The following is a 16,726-nucleotide window of genomic DNA, read 5'->3' as shown; positions in this document are numbered from 1 at the left end:
CATGTTACTAAACTGTATCGTCAGGATTCACTTGCAAACTATGTGTGTATAAATGATGAATGTTTCGTTTTAGGAGCAGAAAATGGTTAGTTAGTAGCAGACGATAAGACGTTATGAAAAAAGACTCAGTTTACCTCTGTAATAATATTAGGCTTTGTTCGCTACATTTCGAACAAAACCAGTTCATGACCGCAGACAATAACAAACTCGTTTGGAATGCAATACCCACACTGTTTGACATTCCAAATAAGCCACCTCAACTGACCATGAAGAGTAAACTGCCACAATGACTCGACAATCCATCTAAATCCGTAAAACAGTCCTATGACACAGAGGCAGCCAGTTCGACTCTCCATGTATCAGTGCCAAATTCGTGTGAATCGTCAACACAGACCTGCTTTGACGATGAAGTCGTTAGATTGAGTGCAGTTATTCGTGTCTTACAAAAGCGTTTGGTATGTATTTCATTCACTTCTGTTGTTGGTCACTTAATTTTCCTTGCTTCCTTCGTGAGATGACATTATTTTGTTAGCACCGTGTTCACTGACAGATTGTTTGAAAATTATTCAAATATGTAATCAGCTCATTATAATGAGATTTTCACTCTGCAGCGGAGTGTGCGCTGATATGAAACTTCCTGGCAGATTAAAACTGTGTGCCCGACCGAGACTCGAACTCGGGACCTTTGCCTTTCGCGGGCAAGTGCTCTACCAATTGAGCTACCGAAGCACGACTCACGCGCGGTACTCACAGCTTTACTTCTGCCAGTACCTCGTCTCCTACCTTCCAAACTTTACAGAAGCTCTCCTGCGAACCTTGCAGAACTAGCACTCCTGAAAGAAAGGATATTGCGGAGGCATGGCTTAGCCACAGCCTGGGGGATGTTTCCAGAATGAGATTTTCACTCTGCAGCGGAGTGTGCGCTTTCTTTCAGGAGTGCTAGTTCTGCAAGGTTAGCAGGAGAGCTTCTGTAAAGTTTGGAAGGTTGGAGACGAGGTAATGGCAGAAGTAAAGCTGTGAGGACCGGGCGTGAGTCGTGCTTCGGTAGCTCAATTGGTAGAGCACTTGCCCGCGATAGGCAAGGGTCCCGAGTTCGAGTCTCGGTCGGGCACACTGTTTTAATCTGCCAAGAAGTTTCAGCTCATTATAATGTTTTCAACATATTTCACACACTGTTTGGCAGTTGCTTGTACCACTTAGAATAATATAAAGATGAAGGTCGTACTTGCCCGCCAAGCGGTTCTAGGCGCTCCAGTCTGGAACCGCGCGACCGCTCCTGCCTCGGGCATGGATGTGTGTGATGTCCTTAGGTTAGTTACGTTTAAGTAGCTCTAAGTTCTAGGGGACTGGGGACCACAGATGTTAAGTCCCATAGTGCTCAGAGCCATTTGAACCATTGCACCAACTGGAAATGTTTGTCCAAGATTTTCTGCAGTTCGTTAGGAAAACGTAAACGACAGTACATTTCTGTACACAACAGAATCGTATGCGAACAGTCTGATCCTGCGTCATAAACCAGTGAAGTGTCCAGCGTGTAACAGAATGACGTATTTAAGTATTGGGAGACTGTGGTCGAGGAAATTCGGAACGATTTGATAGAAGGGACATATATCCGGAAATAGGAAATAACGTTGCTACAGCACTATCCACTCAGTGGGTTAAAGAAAGAACTGTAGTTTAGAAAACTTTTATTGACAGGACGTTAGGGTACAATCAAATAATGTGAATAGAATCTCTTGCCCGACTTAAAGTCCCGAGCGACTGAAAAAAAGCGCAGATGACGCCTGTGTATAAGAAGGGTAGAAGGAGCGATCCTCAAAATTACAGACCAATATCCTTAACATCGGTTTGTTGCAGGATTCTCGAACATATTCTCAGTTCGAATATAATGAATTTGCTTGAGACAGAGAAGTTGCTGTCTACGCATCAGCACGGCTTTAGAAAGCATCGCACCTGCGAAACGCAACTCGCCCTTTTGTCACATGGTATCTTGCGAACCGTGGATGAAGGGTATCAGACGGATGCCATATTCCTCGACCTCCGGAAAGCGTTGACTGCAGACTCCTAACTAAGGTACGAGCATATGGGATTGGTTCCCAAGTATGTGAGTGGCTCGAAGACTTCTTAAGTAATAGAACCCAGTACGTTGTCCTCGATGGTGAGTGTTCATCGGATGTGAGGGTATCATCTGGAGTGCCCCAGGGAAGTGTGGTGGGTCCGCTGTTGTTTTCTATCTACATAAATGATCTTTTGGATGGGGTGGATAGCAATGTGCGGCTGTTCCCTGATGATGCTGTGGTATACGGGAAGGTGTCGTCGTTGAGTGACTGTAGGAGGATACAGGATGACTTGGACAGGATTTGTGATTGGTGTAAAGAAAGGCAGCTAACTCTAAATACAGGTCAATGTCAAAATAAAACACTAATACGACCTATTCTCGAGTACTGCCCGAGCATTTGGGATCCCTATCAGGTCGGATTGAGGGAGGACATAGAAGTAATTCAGAGGCGGGCTGCTAGATTTGCTACTGGTAGGTTTGATCATCATGCGAGTGACGGAAATGCTTCAGGAACTCGGGTGGGAGTCTCTGGAGGAAAGGAGGCGTTCTTTTCGTGAATCACTACTGAGGAAGTTTTGAGAAGCAGCATTTGAGGCTGACTGCAGTACAGTTTTACTGCCGCCAACTTACATTTCGCGGAAAGACCACAAAGATAAGATAAGAGAGATTAGGGCTCGTACAGAGGCATATAGGGAGTCATTTTTCCCTCGATCTTTTTGGGAGTGGAACAGAGAGAGAAGATGCTAGTTGTGGTACGAGGTACCCTCCGCCACGCACCGTATGGTGAATTGCGGAGTATGTATGTAGATGTAGAGTGCGACGATCACCAATTTCATCACATAAAGTGAACGAGCAACTAAGTTTTGTCTGATTCTCCGTAAGGTTCTACGCTCCCCTCTCGTGGTTTCGAGTGCTGTAAAGATGCGCTCGGTAAGTTAAGTTCTGTTCCTACCGGTGTTGACTACACAATGGACTTTACGTAAACCCGGAGGAAGAAGTCAAGAGGGGTGACGTCATCAGAGCAGACCAAGGGACTGGGCATCCATTCCAATTGCTCTGCCCGAAGTTATCTGTGAGATATTCCCCCCTGACTTGACGACCAGAGTAGGGAACGCCTTCCAGAACTTAAAAAGTAAGACAGTCTCCAGAAAGTTCAAATACTACGCACCTCAGCTGGTAACTCGACGTACAGATCGGGCTTGGATTTTCTACAGCCCAGTGGCATCTGTAGGGACTTTATTCCACACGCCCAGCTTTTCGTACCTTACATCAAAACGTTCCGACTTTCATCCCGGACCATCTTCAAAATCTTTAAAACATCTTCCTGTACTGAGTGTTCTGTTGAAGTGTCCACTTCGGTGCGGAACACCGGACACTGTTTCTGTTATATTCACCGTCCACTGCAATGCATACCAGTAAACATCCTCTCCTCCCCCCCACCCACGAATCATAAAAGACTCGAATTCGCGCCTATAAATTAGTTACAGACATCTGTGTTCAATGTCCCTAATCTTTGTTACTAAAGACGCGAACCCTAACTATGTTTCTTTTGTTACTTTCGGATTACCCACCCTTGGACTAACGAAAAGGGCAAAACCGAAACTGGTTTGTTGGAAGTAGCCGAGTGCTCTTACTGTCAAACAGTGAATGAATATAGTGTGCATAATTTGCAAGCCGTGTATCGAGGCGTACACACGCGCCATATTTGTTGTTGCGAAGGAAAGACAACATTCACAACAAACCGTATTCTTTACCAGTTCTTGGTGGTGCAATACGGAATTAATTCGACCGTGTGACATCTTGTAACATGCAGTTGCTAATTAAGTAAAGCATCGAGTGCGTAACTGCAAACAAAATCCGTTGTATAACAGTGAAACGCGGAAAAATGATTTCCTCGCGTGACTGACTGAGCTGTAGGAAAAAGAACCACTATTTTCCGCATAAAGAATTATTTGAAAGCAGTCGTTCTCAAGTTGTACGATTGTAATATTGCATACATGTTGTGGGGAGATAGAAGAAATGCTGACATTGATTAAAAGAACTTTTTTTTTTTTTCAAAAATTACTGTATGTTCATTTGTTTTACGCATATATGTTTGAGAATCTGTGTACAAGTATCTGGCTGTTAACGTATCTGTGTTTTTTAAGACCAAAAACGCTGGAAAAATGAGGAGTGTTTTGTGAACGAAAAGTATTGCAGTCATAAACAGTCTTTAATTTAATTAGACTTTGCGCAAAGCGTAAGGAATAAGTTCCCTCAATTGTGTTATTAATTTTGCCGCAGTTGACTACTACCTCGGGAAAACTTCAGGCAATTTTGTGGTTGAAACTGTGACAGAATAATCAGTCAAAAAGACACCGGTCATGAAAGTAAATAGAGACTTCCTTTCTTTTAAGAAAGTAAAATGGACGCTTTAATAACTGCGTGACTGTCTGCTCCCGCATTAAACAAAGTACTGCTCAATGTGACCTTTTGAAGGCGTCTGCCATCTAGCGTCGTGAAAGCGAAAGAAGCCTGCAAAAGCTACTTAGTGGAGCCGACAGATGGTGCGCCAGTTCACGTCTACTACTTAGTTCCCTTAGATGGCTTATAGAGGTCACCAGCTACCATTAGCGGAGCATCGGTCGTCTGTACCGCTTACAATCTTTCCACCCCTGTACTTGTCATTCCTTATTTTTCTTCTCCTTCTTAATATATTCTGTATCCTCTCGAAACTACAATACGCTTACGAAAAAAGGCAGGCGCTTTATAAGTCCTTTGTTATCTAAGTTTTCGAAACTCGCCGTTGGAAAATAAATGACTTCTGATATCGGCACTCTTACACACACACACACACACACACACACACATTCTGCTATGGAAAATGAATTGCTGTTTGAAAACGGTTAAAACAACAGGAACTAAAATTCCTTAAACTTGTTTTTGAACGCATTTCTTGACAATTGTAGGCTATGTCTGGAGTAGGGCGCAATAACTTTTTCCAGTCTTTCGTTTTTCACGTTTAGTATGTATTGAAATTAATTACAGCCGGTTCTGGTACAAATATTGAATGTGTTGAAGAGGAATGTCGTTTAAAATATTTATTAAACATTTACATCGCAAATGTTATTGTCCAGCTGTGTAAGAGTGTAATGAACTGAACATAAATTAAGAGTTCGAAAAGAAAAAAAATCTGTATCAAATCAATCGTTGCCTGTAAATCAGGCTTCAAAATTAGTGATTAATCAGTTTTCAAATGTAGATGGTGGTGAAAGAATATCTACATGTTTCGGCTGGAAGCATTTTCCTGTTTATCGGTAATCAGAGCTTCAAAGTCTGCCTCGATCAACCTCAACTTGACTCTCAAGTCTTCAGCACTAGGTCTGTTTGCTTATTTACTTCAGTGTACATAAACTCAGAAAATCTATTTTCACATATTTCACTATAAAAATATAGCAACCAGCCACTTTTTATAGTGGCTGGTTGCTGTATTTTTATAGTGAAATATCGTTATCCACGACCACGAAGCTCAACAGTCCAAATAAAATGGACAAATTGTTATCTATTTTCACATATGTAAGTAGTAACAAGCGATCCCAAAACTTGGACTGTTTGTTTGAAATGCGAACGGCATTCTATTTTTATTACCATCCAAAATGAAAAATAGAGTTTTCTTTTTGAAGGCATTTTTCATTGAACTGTCACTAGTGATTACTTCTTTCGGTACTTTTCCGGAAAATGCGGGCAGTCCTAAACAAAGCTTCTGCGGTAAATGCGATTGACACTATGCAGATGCTACTTACAGCCGTAAGTTTTCTCGCAACCATTTTACTTTAAAAATAAAGTAACGTAAGTGAATTATTTTACCTATGTCAGCATGTGTTTTGTTTATTTGTACGCGAACCACCTGGAATGTCCTTGCGTGCTACCAACGGTACAGTAGCTACCGTTGGGGTGAAACATGCACCGTCTTGGTGCAAAGTTTACATTTGCCCTTGTGAACTAACACAACTAGTGAATAAACTTGGACGTCTCCGCATAATTCTATTCCAGAAGGTAAATTTGACAAGAATTACGCAACACTTACAAGGCGTACAACTTTGCTTCCGCCGTTTGCCGATAGGTGGCGACACCGGTAAGTAGCGGTCGAAAGAAACAGATCGCAGACGTCAGGTAGTTAGCTTGGACCTCGGTCAACATGACCTCTTTCAAACACCAGTCGATTTGTGTCTGCATCATAAAGTTGTTCTTGATTGAAAATGTCAGTTTACGAGCCTAATTCTCGTCACTTGCGGAAAGTGTTACTGTTTTGTTTCAATGTGAAGAAACCAGCGGCTGAGTCTCATCGAATGCTCTCAAGTACGTGTGGTAAGGATGCTGTTAGTGAAAGAACGTGTCGTGAGTGGTTTCAACGCTTCAAGAACGGCGATTTTAACGTCGTAGACCGGCATAGTGATTGAAGAGAGAATTTTTTCGTAGATGCAGAATTGGAGACTCGCGTCAAACTCAATTAGAATTGGCACGGTTAGTGGGAATGACACAGCAAGCAATTTCAAAATGTCTCAAGGCTATGGGCATGATCCAGAAAGAAGGAACTTGGACCCCGTGTCAGCTGAAACCGAGAGACGTTGAACGGCGTTTGTGTGTTTGTGAACAGTTGCTTCAGAGGCAAAAACGGAAGGGATTTCTGCATCGCATGTGACCGGGGACGAAAAATGGGTTCATTACGATACAGTATCTGTTAGAAACATTACGTATGTAGACTGTGGACAGTTGGGAATGTGGGTCTCACGGGAAGCGTGCAAGGGATAAGTTCTTGCAGGCGCACTACCCTGTGTGCCCTCGGTGGCTCATGGATAGAGCGTCTGCCATGTAAGCAGGAGATCCCGGGTTCGAGTCCCAGTCGGGGCACACATTTTCATCTGTCCGCAGCAAAGTATGTCAACAACACCTGTCGGCAGCTGAGGGTTTCAATTAATTATCATTTATTCTGCCTACAGGAAAATTAAAGAGACCTTTGGAGAAAAGAGAACGACTTGTATGAATATCAAGGGCTCAGACGGAAACCCAGTTCTAAGCAAAGAAGGGAAAGTAGAAAGGTGGAAGGAGTATATAGAGGGTCCATACAAGGGCGATGTACTTGAGGACAATATTATGGAAATGGAAGAGGATGTAGATGAAGATGAAATGGGAGATATGATACTGCGTGAAGAATTTGATAGAGCACTGAAAGACCTAAGTCGAAACAAGGCCCCGGGAGTAGCAACATTCCATTAGAACTACTGACAGCCTTGGGAGAGCCGGTCCTGACAAAACTCTACCATCTGGTGAGCAGGATGTATGAGACAGGCGAAATACCCTCAGACTTCAAGAAGAATATAATAATTCCAATCCCAAAGAAAGCAGGCGTTCACAGATGTGAAAATTACCGAACTGTCTGTTTAATAATTCACGGCTGCAAAATACTAACGCGAATTCTGCACATAAGAATGGAAAAACTGGTAGAAGCCGACCTCGGGGAAGATCAGTTTGGATTCCGTAGAAATATGGGAACACGTGAGGCAATACTGACCCTAAGACTTATCTTAGAAGCTAGATTAAGAAAAGGCAAACCTACGTTTCTAGCATTTGTAGCCTTAGAGAAAGCTTTTGACAATGTTGACTGGAATAATCTCTTTCAAATTCTGAAGGTGGCAGGGGTAAAATACAGGGAGCGAAAGGCTATTTACTATTTGTACAGAAACCAGATGGCAGTTATAAGAGTCGAGGGGCATGAAAGGGAAGCAGTGGTTGGGAAGGTGGTGAGACAGGGTTGTAGCCTCTCCCCGATGTTATTCAATCTGTATATTGAGCAAGCAGTGAAGGAAACAAAAAAAAAAATTCGGAGTAGGTATTAAAATCCATGGAGAAGAAATAAAAACTTTGAGGTTCGCCGATGACATTGTAATTCTGTCAGAGACAGCAAAGGACTTGGAAGAGCAGTTGAAGGGAATGGACAGTGTCTTGAAGGGAGGATACAAGATGAACATCAACAAAAGCAAAACAAGGATAATGGAATGTAGTCGAATTAAGTCGGGTTATGCTGAGGGAGTAGTAAAGGAGTTTTGCTGTTTGGGGAGCAAAATAAGTGATGATGGTCGAAGTAGAGAGGATATAAAATGTAGACTGGCAATGGTAAGGAAAGCCTGAAGAACAGAAATTTGTTAACATCGAGTATAGATTTAAATGTCAAGAAGTCGTTTCTGAAAGTATTTGTATGGAGTGTAGCCATGTATGGAAGTGAAACATGGACGATAAATAGTTTGGACAAGAAGAGAATAGAGGCCTTTGAAATGTGGTGCTACAGAAGAATGCTGAAGATTAGATGAGTAGATCACATAACTAATGAGGAAGTATTGAATAGGATTGGGGAGAAGAGGAGTTTGTGGCACAACTTGACTAGAAGAATGGATCGGTTGGTAGGACATGTTCTGAGGCATCAAGGGATCACCAATTTAGTATTGGAGGGCAGTGTGGAGGGTAAAAATCGTAGAGGGAGACCAAGAGATGAATACACTAAGCAGATTCAGAAGGATGTAGGCTGCAGTGGGTACTGGGAGATGAAGAAGCTTGCACAGGATAGAGTAGCATGGAGAGCTGCATCAAACCAGTCTTAGGACTGAAGACCACAACAACAACAACACCATTTATTTATTGCGATAACCCTAAACGCAAAAAATCATGGTGATATCCCCCGGCCTTGCTTCCACGTCGACGGCCAAAGAACCGCTGGATTGGTTGGGGGGGGGGGGGGGGGGGGCGGCACACCTTATCCTGCTCGTTCCCCAGAGCCTCAATCCCATAGAATTTTTGTTATGAGGCACTTGAAGAAACTGGTCTACACCACACCAATCATCGAATTGCGAACACAGTGCGTGTTAGCAGATACAACAACAACCGCGTGTACTTCAAAGGGTGCGTCATTCCTTACGCCGGAGGGCGCATTGTGATAATTGGACGCCACGTTGAACACCTCCTGGAAGCACGTGTTTATCGCAGCAAGTACGCATTCCTGGACCCATGTTTATTGGTCTTACCTTAGAGAGTACGGATTTCCGGACACATGTTTGGACCTACTTTTCTTGTTTCGATGAGTGCTACCACTTCTCAAAGTATGGGACACCTTTTTTTTGAACACTCTGTGTTTGTTACATCCCAAAGACACCTTCAAGGAAATTCTGCCATCCAAACGATATCGCTCTGGCTTGTCAATCAAAAGAGATGGTTAGTCACAGGGAACACTAACAAAAGAGTTAGCGGCACTTACCTCATATTTCAAGAAATGCAGATTGAAGCCCAGTACCAGTAAGGGCGAGATTTGTGCGTTTCACCTCAACAGCAAACAAGCTAACAGTTAGTTCAAGGAGCAATTCGCCGGCAATATTGTCCGTTACAACGGATACTCCAGGTATCCTGGCACCACACTTGACCCTATTCTGTGTTATATAAATCATCTAGGAAACAGATTAGCCAGCCGGCCGTTGTGGCCGAGCGGTTCTAGGCGCTTCATCTGGAACCGCGCGACCGCCACGATCGCAGGTTCGAATCCTGCCTCGGGCATGGATGTGCGTGATGTCCTTAGGTTAGTTAGGTTTAACTAGTTCTAAGTTGTAAGGGAATGATAACCTCAGATGTTAAGTCCCATACTGCTCAGAGCCATTTGAATTTGAAACACATCAGCGTAGATAGAAGCTCGCAATAACATCATCCAGAGTCCATGTGGCACAACTTGGGGAGCTTAAATGAAGACGTTGCGTACATTGGCTCTTCCACACTTTTTTTGCAGTGTATGGTGCTTCGGTGTGGTGTACGAGGTGCATTCAAGTTCTAAGGCCTCAGATTTTTTTTCTAATTAACTACTCACCCGAAATCGATGAAACTGGCGTTACTTCTCGACGTAATCGCCCTGCACACGTACACATTTTTCACAACACTGACGCCACGATTCCATGGCAGCGGCGAAGGCTTCTTTAGGAGTCTGTTTTGACCACTGGAAAATCGCCGAGGCAATAGCAGCACGGCTGGTGAATGTGCGGCCACGGAGAGCGTCTTTCATTGTTGGAAAAAGCCAAAAGTCACTAGGAGCCAGGTCAGGTGAGTAGGCAGCATGAGGAATCACTTCAAAGTTGTTATCACGAAGAAACTGTTGCGTAACGTTAGCTCGATGTGCGGGTGCGTTGTCTCGGTGAAACAGCACACGCGCAGCCCTTCCCGGACGTTTTTGTTGCAGTGCAGGAAGGAATTTGTTCTTCAAAACATTTTCGTAGGATGCACCTGTTACTGTAGTGCCCTTTCGAACGCAATGTGTAAGGATTACGCCCTCGCTGTCCCAGAACATGGACACCATCATTTTTTCAGCACTGGCGGTTACCCAAAATTTTTTTGATGGCGGTGAATCCGTGTGCTTCCATTGAGCGGACTGGCGCTTTGTTTCTGGTTTGAAAAATGGCATCCACGTCTCATCCATTGTCACAACCGACGAAAAGAAAGTCCCATTCGTGCTGTCGTTGCGCGTCAACATTGCTCGGCAACGTGCCACACGAGCAGCCGTGTGGTCGTCCGTCGGCATTGTGGCACCCACCTGGATGACACTTTTCGCATTTTCAGGTCGTCGTGCAGGATTGTGTGCACAGAACCCACAGAAATGCCAACTCTGGAGGCGATCTGTTCAACAGTCATTCGGCGATCCCCCAAAACAATTCTCTCCACTTTCTCGATCGTGTCGTCAGACCGGCTTGTGCGAGCCCGAGGTTGTTTCGGTTTGTTGTCACACGATGTTCTGCCTTCATTAAACTGTCGCACCCACGAACGCACTTCCGACACATCCGTAACTCCGTCACCACATGTCTCCTTCAACTGTCGATGAATTTCAATTGGTTTCACATCATGCAAATTCAGAAAGCGAATGATTGCACGCTGTTCAAGTAAGGAAAACGTTGCCATTTTAAGTATTTAAAACAGTTCTCATTCTCGCCGCTGGCGGTAAAATTCCATCTGCCGTACGGTGCTGCCATCTCTGGGACAGATTGACAATGAATGCGGCCTCATTTTAAAACAATGCACATATTTCTATCTCTTTCCAGTCGGCGAAAAAAAAATCGGAGGCCTTAGAACTTGAATGCACCTCATAATGCCTGCCATACCAGCCTCAAGAACACGGTCCACATGGTTATGGCTACAATCAGACGAACTCCTGTCTATTCAGTTCTCCTGCTAAGCAATATCTACCCGCCACAGATTTTCAGAACTGAGACCCTAGTTAGAGATTACCAAAATGCACAAGAGAATAAAGAACTACCCATCATCACGACATATCTGACTTATATTCGGAACAGCCTTCACTACTGTATGCTCAACAAGTAAAACTAAAGTAAGAGATATCTGGAACAAGAACTGCCAACACGTCGCCAATCAGTAAGGACGCGAATGCTTCGAGAAATATAACTTTGATATACTCACTGTATAAATTCCGTATTGTGGAGTACCAGAATGGTGACTGTGGTGTGCTGAAGCATTCTATCAGACATATGAGAGGGAAGTGCGTCCTACGATGCTGCAAGGGCACATAGAATGACTTTATGAACGCCAATGCATCAGCGGTGGAATGGATAAGTAAACCAGATATTAATATTTACTCGATTTATTTTTGTTTCATGCAATGACGTTCTTTACATATTATAAATGTACTGCATTTGTGCGCCGTACCAGTTATCATGATGACGTGACTGGATTAAGGATTTCATGGTAGGTAGGATGCAGCTTAAGTTATCTTGGATGGAGAGTCATTGACAGATCGGGATGTAAATTCAGATGTGCCCCGGGAAAGTATGCCGGAAGCCTTGCTGTTCATTAATGACCTCGCGGACAGTATTAATATAAGGAGCTACTGTGCGGATGAAGCTGCATAAATAATCTAAGAAGATCTGAATCACTGGTAACATGTTTTAAATCTTCAGAAGTATAAAATTATGGACTCACAAAACGTTTAAGTGTAATGCCCTTTTTGACACATTTATTTTCACAATTCCGTCTTGATCGCACGGATTTATATACACTTTATTACCGGTTTAAAAAATGGTTCAAAGGGCTCTGAGCACTGTGGGACTTAACATCTGAGGTCATCAGTCCCCTATAACGTAGAACTACTTAAACCTAACTAACCTAAACACATCACACATATCCTTGCCCGAGGCAGGATTCAAACCTACGACCGTAGCGGTCGCTTACCAGTTTCGGCTAGGCTATTCAAACTGGTAGGTCTCTGAATACATCAAAGTAAGCATACAGGTTAAAGTCGTTCATTCAGCAGTCATTCCAGTTGTTTTCTGTGCACATAAATCTCCATTTCTTCGAGCAGGTTCATTAGCTGTCCCTTTGACGCCCTATGTAACACTTTCACATTACTATCTATACGTCCTACTGAATGTCTTTCTCTGTCCAAACGTGTACTCGTTATAGAGAACATACATATAATCAAAATAAGAGTGCTTTCGGCATTCATAACAGATTGTATGTTACCTAACCAGGCTAAGGGCTGTATTTTATAGTATTTGTGCTTTTTATGGGTTTCAAGTATGGGTCCAATTTCACATATACAGGGTTATTACAAATGATTGAAGCGATTTCACAGCTCTACAATAACTTTATTATTTGAGATATTTTCACAATGCTTTGCACACACATACAAAATCTCAAAAAGTTTTTTTAGGCATTCACAAATGTTCGATATGTGCCCCTTTAGTGATTCGGCAGACATCAAGCCGATAATCAAGTTCCTCTCACACTCGGCGCAGCATGTCCCCATCAATGAGTTCGAAAGCATCGTTGATGCGAGCTCGCAGTTCTGGCACGTTTCTTGGTAGAGGAGGTTTAAACACTGAATCTTTCACATAACCCCACAGTAAGAAATCGCATGGGTTTAAGCCGGGAGAGCGTGGAGGCCATGACATGAATTGTTGATCATGATCTCCACCACGACCGATCCATCGGTTTTCCAATCTCCTGTTTAAGAAATGCTTCTGCTTTAGCCTTTTCCGTAAGATTTTCCAAACCATCGGCTGTGGTACGTTTAGCTCCCTGCTTGCTTTATTCGTCGACTTCCGCGGGCTACGCGTGAAACTTGCCCGCACGCGTTCAACCGTTTCTTCGCTCACTGCAGCCCGACCCGTTGGTTTCCCCTTACAGAGGCATCCAGAAGCTTTAAACTGCGCATACCATCGCCGAATGGATTTAGCAGTTGCTGGATCTTTGTTGAACTCCGTCCTGAAGTGTCGTTACACTGTTATGACTGACTGATGTGAGTGCATTTCAAGCACGACATACGCTTTCTCGGCTCCTGTCGCCATTTTGTCTCACTGCGCTCTCGAGCGCTCTGGCGGCAGAAACCTGATGTGCGGCTTCAGCTGAACAAAACTTTATGAGTTTTTCTACGTATCTGTAATGTGTCGTGAGCATATGTCAATGAATGGAGCTACAGTGAATTTATGAAATCGCTTCAATCATTTGTAATAGCCCTGTAGTATATCAGCATATGTTTTAATGTCAGACGCTCATTTAGCCAAAGAAAAATTTTAACTAAAGACATCGCATACTGAATTTTAGTCTTTATATTGGCGACACTGGTTTACTATGTACTCTAGCTAAAGTGCCCTCTGCTGGCAGTAGGCAAATTGAGTATTATCAGCACGTACCATGTACTCACATACCTACAAATACCTGGGTGTAACATGTTTGACTGATATGAAATGGAACGATCACATAGCATCAGGTAAAGCATATGGTAGACTTCGGTTCGTTGGCAGAATAGTCGTAAAAGGGGGCCGGTCTAAAAAGGAGATCGTACAAATCACTCTTGCGACTCGTGCTAGAATACTCTTATTGCTAAAAATGTGTGAGGTCCATGCCAAACGGGACTAACAGCTGAAATTCAGTGTGTATGGACAAGAGCAGAACAAATAGTTAAAGGCTTGTTTGACCCGTTGGAAGGTGTCACAGCGATGCTTAAAAAAAAACTGAAGGGGCAAACGCTCCAAGACAGACGCGAAATCCTACTTATAAAGTTTCGAGAACTGTTAATCTAGTACAGAGGGTTTAAGAAGTCATTCTTCGCGTGCTGCATACGCGATAGGAAACCTTAACACGTGGGACAATACTAAGTATCCTCTGCCGTGCACTTCAGACTGGTTTGCAGAGTATGACTGTATGTGTAGATGTGCCCTGTCGTGTTATGAGTAGGAAGAGCAATAACTGCAGTGTTCGGATACAGTATTCCTAGTGTCCTGCGTGACACAGACAAGTGGTTTCAATATCTGAGCGCAACGTTGTAAGCGATATGAGGTGGAAGGACCATGTGAGAACTTTGGTAGGAAAGGCGAATGGTCGACTTCGGTTTATTGCGAGAATTTTAGGAAAGAGTGGTTCACCTTTAAAGGAGACCGCATATAGGACGCTGGTGCGACCCATTCTCGAGTACTGTTCGAGTGTTTGGAATACGTAGGAGGTCGCATTGAAGGAAGACATCGAAGCAATTCAGAGGCGGGCTGCAAGATTTGTTACTGGTAGGTTCGAACGACACGTACGTGTTACGGAGATGCTTCTGGAACTCAGATGGGATTCAAATTGCAATGAAACTGGGACAGATGAAAATGTGTGCCCCGACCGGGACTCGAACCCGGGACCTCCTGCTCACATGGCTGACGCTCTATCCATCTGAGCCACCGAGGACACAGAGGATAGCGCGACTGCAGGGATTTATCTCTGGCACGCCTCCCGCAAAACCCACATTCTCTGTTCCTTTCGGACAGATACCATCTTTGCATATATATCGTTAACGCTCACTGGCCACTTGACCATCTTCTTCTTCTGGGCGGATGCACAAACAGTGCCCGAACTCTTACGGGAATCGGCAACGCGCCGCGAGTAATGAGTATAATGGGCGGGGGCGCTAAGAATGCAGTGCGGGACAATACGTTGAGAATGTGGGTTTCGCGGGAGACGTGCCAGGGATAAATCCCTGCAGTCGCGCTATCCTCTGTGTCCTCAGTGGTTCAGATGGACAGAGCGTCTGCCATGTAAGCAGGAGATCCCGGCTTCGAGTCCCCGTCGGGGCACACATTTTCATCTGTCCCCGTTGACGTATGTCAACGCCTGTAAGCAGCTAAGGGTGTTCATTTCATTGTAATTTCATTCCATCGAGCTGCATCGTCACCGATGGTACCTGTTCTTTCGGACATGTCCGAAAGAACAGATACCATCTTAGTATATATCAAATGGGAATCCCTGGAGAGAAGGCGACGTTCTTTTCGAGGATAACTACCGAGAAAATTTAGAGGGATCTGAAGCTGACTGCCGAAGATTCTACTGCCGCCAACGTACATTGCACGTAGGGACGACGAAGATAAGATACGACGCATTGGGGGTCATACGGAATCGTATGAACAGTCGTTTCTCCCTCCCTCTATTTACTAGTGGAACAGGGGAGGAAATGACTAGTAGTGGTACAGAATACCCTCCACCATGCACCATTCAGTAGCTTGCGGAGTGTCTCTGTAGATGTAGATTACTGTAATAGAGTATTAGCTTCCCAGGAAGTCTGAATTTTTTCACAGCTTACATACTTGCTTTTATCTGTGGCACTATAAGAAAATGAAGTATATTAATATTTTCACCACGGGAGAAAAGAAGCAACAACAACAAAACAACAGAAAAACGTGTTTATTTTACTTAATTTATATTCTAGTTTTAACATATGTGCTACATAAAAAAGGCATTAGATGCAATTTTTAATACATATACAAGACTGTGCAAACAGATACATAAATAAACAGATAACAAAAGTCATATTGTACTTCCTTGTTAACAATAATAGTTTACACTAGGAAAAAAGCAATTTACATAGGAGTCAATATTTCGTCGATATGTGTTATGCGTTGTCATTATATCGGGGGTTAAGACTTCATATCGATGCTTCCTGCGCTGGAAGTAAATGTGTAGTTGGCTTGCCGTTTATTTCGACCTTGCGTATACTATGAAGTTATTTCCAGCTTGACGTTTACAATATGTGGCGGTAACCATGCGGAGATATTATTTTCCTAATGGAGCGACTGTAGCTACAACGTCAAGTGAGACGGTCAAGATCTGAATCAGTTGATCACTTCTGTTGTCATCCAAAGGATCTCCCGTCAGACCGTGTGTTCCACGTCCAGTCATAAGCGTTCTACCGTACATCTCCTAAGCTGTTACCATTCATCGTGCAAAACGTACAAGGTGTTTCACTGATGTAGGCCTGTAAACGGAATACGATTCCAGGTCCCTTGAAGTTTGTTTACTGCGTACAAACAGGGTTATCGGAAACAGTCTGAAGAGCTTGTGAGGGTGTCGTAGGGCAGATTGTGCTGAGAAGTAATTGTTCCCCAAGGTAGTGTTATAGGCCGTTTGCTGTTCCTTATCTATATAAACGATTTTTGAGACAATCTGAGCCACTATATTACGTTGTTTGAAGATGACGCTGTCGTTTATCGACTAATAAAGTCAGCTGAAGATCAAAACACATTGCAAAACGATTTAGAAAAGATATCTGTATGGTGCAAAAATTGCCAATTGACCGTAAATAACGAAAGATATAAGGTCAACCACATGAGTTGTAAAAGA

The 16,726-nt window shown here is 43.5% G+C and overlaps 1 protein-coding gene and 1 non-coding gene across 2 annotated transcripts in view; one reads left to right on the top strand and one right to left on the bottom strand.

Annotated features, from left to right (window-relative positions):
- Positions 1 to 16,726, top strand: part of LOC124553492 (protein PRRC2A-like) — a 1,723,518-nt gene that overhangs the window by 1,669,656 nt on the left and 37,136 nt on the right. The window lies entirely within an intron of this gene.
- On the bottom strand, positions 14,727 to 14,800 carry Trnat-ugu. Its single transcript has one exon. It is a non-coding gene; the product is annotated as a tRNA-Thr (tRNA).

This window comes from Schistocerca americana, chromosome 11, assembly GCF_021461395.2.
Source record: "Schistocerca americana isolate TAMUIC-IGC-003095 chromosome 11, iqSchAmer2.1, whole genome shotgun sequence".
NCBI classification, from domain to species: domain Eukaryota; kingdom Metazoa; phylum Arthropoda; class Insecta; order Orthoptera; family Acrididae; genus Schistocerca; species Schistocerca americana.
The sequence above is the reverse complement of the archived record's forward strand: the minus strand, read 5'-3'. Positions and strand labels throughout refer to the sequence as shown.